Source organism: Desmodus rotundus, chromosome 11, assembly GCF_022682495.2.
Source record: "Desmodus rotundus isolate HL8 chromosome 11, HLdesRot8A.1, whole genome shotgun sequence".
NCBI lineage: Eukaryota > Metazoa > Chordata > Mammalia > Chiroptera > Phyllostomidae > Desmodus > Desmodus rotundus.
The window spans coordinates 38,654,834-38,660,793 of NC_071397.1; the positions used below are offsets into that span (position 1 = coordinate 38,654,834).

General features: G+C 36.3%; 1 pseudogene; it reads left to right on the forward strand.

Annotated features, from left to right (window-relative positions):
• Positions 1–323: 323 nt before the first annotated feature.
• Positions 324–2,613, forward strand: LOC112319283 (PC4 and SFRS1-interacting protein-like; annotated as a pseudogene).
• The last annotated feature ends 3,347 nt before the right edge of the window (positions 2,614–5,960 follow it).

The window sequence follows — 5,960 nt, forward strand, 5'->3', positions numbered from 1 at the left end:
AAATTGCAAAACCTGGCTGCTTGGGGAATGAAGAAGGAATTTGAGTTGACCTCCTCCTGAAGTTTGAAGAACCTGGTTGTCCCCTGCCTCTTTATTAGTCCTGCCCAAGGTGACATGAAGAAAAAAGTTAGAGCTTGGACAAGTTAGAGAGTTTGCCTGTGTAAGCCTCAGTATCTCATCTATAAAATAGCAATGATAGTACTTCCTTACAGAACTGTGGAAAGGGTTAAGTGGACAGTCTAAGTCTACTAGTTGGCTCCTTGTAGATGACTAAGATATTGTAGCTGTTATTCTTATTGTTCACATTTCGATTTATAACTATAATGGAAGAATCAGGAGGGGAATATTGGATGGTCAAGGATCCTGGGATTCCAGATATAGGATACAGAGCATTGAAGGTCAGACTCTATAAATACTAAAAGAGATGCTTTCAATTCCAGCTTTTTCACTTTGTCTTAGGGCCCAGTAGCAATGCAGTGAAAGTAACCATGGCAACATCACAGCCACAGAACTCTATGAACAGAATTTGTCAATAAACATGAGGCTTTTAGGAGGTAACAGTAATTCATATCTGGCCCAGATCTTCCTCCTGATGTAGGCTCTAACTCTGAAATTGCATGAATTTGGGAAGTGTTTTAGACTGACAGTTTGATATTTTAATAAGATCAGCCTGATAATGGCTGTGAAGAACTGACACTGAGCACCCAGCAGATAATAGGGGCTCTGTAAAGGTTTTATGAATTCAACTAAAGTGATCTATCCTCACAGGTCCTAGTGCTTCTGCTTGGGTATGGCACAAGCTCTAAGTAGCCTGAGATATCAGGCAATTGAAGCAGCAGGGCACTGCCATTAGTGACTGGCTCTGAAGTCTGACTACCCTAGGTCACAATTCTACTCTAGCATTTAACATCTTTACAACCTTAGACAAGCTACTTAGATTCTCTGTGTCTCATTTTAAAGTGAGAATAATGAAGTACCTTATAGGGTTACAATGAGTATTAAAATAAAGATTAAATGAGCCCTGACTGGTGTGGCTCAGTTGATTGGACATTGTTCTGTGAAGCAAAAGGTTGCTGATTCAATCCCAGTCAGGGCTCATGCCTGAGTCGTGGGCTTGGTCCCTGGTCAGGATGAAAGGCAACCAATCAATGTCTTTTGCATAGATGTTTCTCTTTTTCTCTTTCTCCCTCCCGTCCCTTCTCTCTAAATTAATAAATAAATGAAATCTTAAAAAAAAAGGATTAAATTAGATCATATTTCTAAAGGGCTTTAGAACAGTGCCTGGAAAGTACTCTTTGCAAGTGCTCAGTAACAGCTAGCTCCAATGTTAAATGGGATATCTAGTGGACATGTCCAGCAGGTATTTGGTTTTGTGGATCTGGCACTCAAAAAAGAGATATTTATTTAAGATAGATTTTAGAGAAAGGTGGCAAAGCAAATAGAAACTGAGGTAGCAGGAGTAGTGACAATAGCAACAGCATGTTAATCTAAAAGTGGGTCCTAAAAGAGGATGAGCTGCAGATACAGAAGTCAAGATTCCAAAACCAAGAGGCATACCCAAAAAGATAAAGCAGACCTGTCCTTTGCAGAGTGGCATGGTAAGTGAAGAAGACAAAAGTAAGAAAAGTGGATAAGAGGGAAAATAACCTATAAAGCAGGTTAAAAAAGAATGAAGAGGGCCTGAAGGAAGAAAATAAGCCAACAAAAGAGCCACTCATAAAAGAGAAAGAAAGAGCAAAGGAGAGAGAAGAAAGAATTTGAGAAAGAAAGAATCAAAAAGGAAAAATTTAGCTAACACAGGAGTTATATCAACCTCTGATTCTGAAGAAAGAGATGATCAAGAAGGCAAAAAGAAGAGAAAAGGTGGAAGAAAATTTCAGACTGATCATAGAAGGAATATGCTAAAAGGCCAACGTGAGAAAAAAGAAACAGCAGATAGAAAACACAAACAAAAGGAACAAATGGAAACTGGGCAGCAGAATGAAAATGAAGAAAAGAAGCTAGAAGTTAAGAAAATGAAGAAGAAAGAAACATCAATGGATTCTTGACTTCAAAGAATACATGCCGAAATAAAAAATCCACTCAAAATGGATAATCTTGATGTGAACAGATGTGAACAAATATGCTGAGGCTTTGGACGAACTTGCTTCACTTCAGGTCACAAGGCAACAAAAGCTCAGAAACACAGATAATTACAAATAATTATAACACTGAAGAAAATACGGTGATTCAAAGTGAACTAGATTATTATGGAAAAGTCTACAGTGTTGTATAACAAATGAAAAAGCACGTTTTTGATTGGTGTAAGGGATTCTGTAATTACACAAGAGCTGAATAAATCTCTTGCTGAACAAAGATAACATGAGGAAGTGAGTAAAACCAAAAATCAAGGGAAAAAAGAGCCAAACACAAAGCTAGAAAAGGAACAAACAGGTTCAAAGACTCAAATGGAGGATCTGATGCTCATCACAGTAATCAACCATAGCATATAGAAAAGAAGATAAGGCAATCAATAAGAAAAGGCCATCCTGTGAAGATAGAGAGACTGAAATATCTCTGAAGGATTGTACATTGACATACATGGGATATACCAAACATTTGAGAAGTTTGTAATGGTTTTCATTTGAAATACTTAGATGGCTGAAAGTTTTAAATTTTTATAAGCATTGGTTTTAATATTTGAAACTCATTTTGAGGGAGAAAAATCTCTATATCTTTGTTTTAAAGTAATTAATTAAACACTGCTTAACTGTAAAAAATAGATTAGATTTTCTAGTTGTATAAGTTTCTTATGGCTTTGTTTAACTTGGGGTTTAAAACAACAAAAATGATTGCTTCAAAAAGAATAAAATACCTAGGAATAAACCTAACCAAAGAAGTAAAAGACCTGTACTCAGAAAATTATAAGACACTGAAGAAAAAAATTGAAGAAGATACAAATAAGTGGAAGCACATACTGTGTTCATGCATAGAAAGAATTAACATCGTTAAAATGTCTATATTAGGCAAAGCAATCTATACATTCAATGCAATTCCTATCAAGATTCCAATGACATATTTCCTGAAACTAGAACAAATATTTCAAAAATTTATATGGAGCCAGAAAAGGCTCCACATAGCAACAGCAATCCTGAGAAAAAAGAATGAAGTTGGAAGAATCACACTACCTGATATCAAGCTGTACTGAGAGTCCATAGTAATCAAAACAGCATGGTACTGGCATAAAAACAGACACATACATCAAAGGAAAAGAATAGAGAGCCCAGAAAAAAGACCACAGCTTCATAGACAATTGAAATTTGGCAGAGGAAGCAAGTACATCCAATGGGCTAAAGGTAGTGTTTCAATAAATGGTATTGAGAAAGTTGGACAGATACATGCAAAAACATGACATTAAACCACCTTCTTACATCACACACAATTATAAATTCAAAGACTTAAGTGTTAGACCCAAAAGCATAAAAAACCAACAAACCTAGAAGAAAACATAGGCAGCAAAATCTCAGACATTGCTTGTAGCAATTTTTTATCATTATGTCTCCCCAGGCAAGGAAAACAAAAGAAAAAATAAATAAATGGGACTACAACAGACTAACAAATTTTTGCACAGCATAGGAAATCATTAACAAAATTAAAAAGCAATCCACAGAATGGGAGAACATATTCACTGATAAAGAGTTAATATCCAAAATTTATAAAGTATTTACAAAACTTGGTGCCAAAATGACAAACAGCCCAATTAAAAAATGGGCAAAGGACCTAAATAGCCACGTCTCCAAAGAGGACATACAGATGGCCAATAGACATATGAAAAGATGTTCAATGTCACTGATCATCAGAGAAATGCAAATTAAAACCACAGTGAAATATCATCTCACACCTGTCAGAACAGCTATCATCAATAAATCAACAAACAAATTCTGGCAAGAATGTGGAGGAAGGGGAACCCTTTTGCATTGCTGGTGGGAATGCAGACTGGTGCAGCCACTGTGGAAAGCAGTATGGAGATACCTAAAAAAATTAAAAATGGATCTGCCTTTCGACCTAGTGAACCAACTTCTGGGTATATATCTGAAGGAACCCAAAAGACTAATTCAAAAGAACATAAGCACCCTTTTGTTCATTGCAGTGTTATTTACAGTCGCCAAGATATGGAAGCAGCCGAAGTGTCCATCAGTAGATGAGTGGATAAAACAACTATGGGATATTTACAAAATGTAATGCTACTTGGCCATAAAAAAGAAGAAAATTTTACCTTCGTGACAGTATGGATGGACCTGGAGAACATTATGCTAAATAAAATAAGTCAGTCAGGGAAGACAAATACCATATAATTTCACTCATATGTAGAATCTAATGAACAAACTGAACTAACAAGGACAATGAGGGCAGACTCATAGATCAAGAGAGCAGGATGACAGCTAGTGGTGGCACAGTTGGCAGTGGGGGGAAGTTAGGAAATAGAGGGGTTGAGCAAAAAGGAAAAGGGACTCATGGATATGGACAACAATATGGTAATTGCTGGAGAGAGGGAGGTATAAGGGGACTAAATGGTAGTGGAAAAAAATATAATAGAGATTAAATTTTTAAAAAATGTATTCTTCTGTAGTTCTGCAGGCCAGAAAGCCACAATCAGTACCAATGAGTGAAAGTCATGGTGTCAGCAGGCATGTTCTCTCCAGAGACTCTTGGGGAGAGTCTATTCCTTGCTTCTTCCAGCTTCTGATGGCTGCTGACATTTCTTGTATTGTAACCATGTCATTCTAATCTCTGCCTCACGTTATCTTCTCCTCTGTGATGATCTGTATCAATCTCCCGCTGCCTCTCCCTCTCTCTTATAAAGACCCTAGTGATGACATTTAGGGCCCATCTGGACAATCCAGATTAATCCAGAATAATCTTCCTATATCAAGACCATTATCTTAATCATATCTACAAGATTCTTTTTCAAGTAAGGTAACATCCACAAGTTCTAAAGATTAGGACCTGATACCTTCAGAGGTCATTATTCAGTCTAATACACTAGCTAATGTACAATATGGTAAAACATGGATGAGGATGAAATTATAAGAAGGTAATAAGCCTAAATATACAACCCCAGAAAACATAAACATTGAACAGTGAAACAAAGGAAGAAAACTACAGGGATGTGAGAAGGAAAGAGGAGCAGCCAGAGGAGACAATTGGGATAGGGGTATGGAGTATTTCATATTTTAAGGACATAGTAAGTTTCCCAAAGACAGCATACCCTAAACACATCAAATAATCAGTGGGAGAGCTGAGAAATCATCAGTGGGCATGTCTATCAGGAAACATATCCATAAATTTAGCCAAAGTGCATTTATTGGCATGGGGGGGCAGAGAAAGCCAAATTGTGGTAAATTAAGGATATACTTTGTAATACTCTGTGATATACTTTGTGCATAGGCATAAGTAAAAGAGGAAAAGGTGCAAAAACATATCTTAACATCTTAACAATCCACTGTTCCACCTCATTCTCCGTTGTATTTGCCTTGGTGCCTGACAACAAAAGTTGATCAAAGGCATCTTGAACTTGCCAGAGTAGATATGGCCCATGACTAGAAGGGGAAGGTACTGCTTCCTTGCTTTATAGATATGTTTGTTCTCAAGATCAAGAATAGTTTGCATTTTTTCTAATATATAAACATTATTTAGTCACCTAACAATAATTATAGATGACAAACAGTGTGTTTAGTATTATATTTGGGATTACAGAAGACATATTAGTAATAATATAAGATTACTATATTATATAATATTCAATAACATTTCAGGGCCTTGTATGTGACAGGCACTGATATAAGTGGTCTATATATCAATGTATTTAAAGCTTTGATAAAATAAGAAACACTAGTATGATACTAGTATTATTGCCCCTGTTTTATAGAAGAGAGAACTGAAGTTCAAAGATAAGGAAAAGTCACATGGCTAGGAAGTAT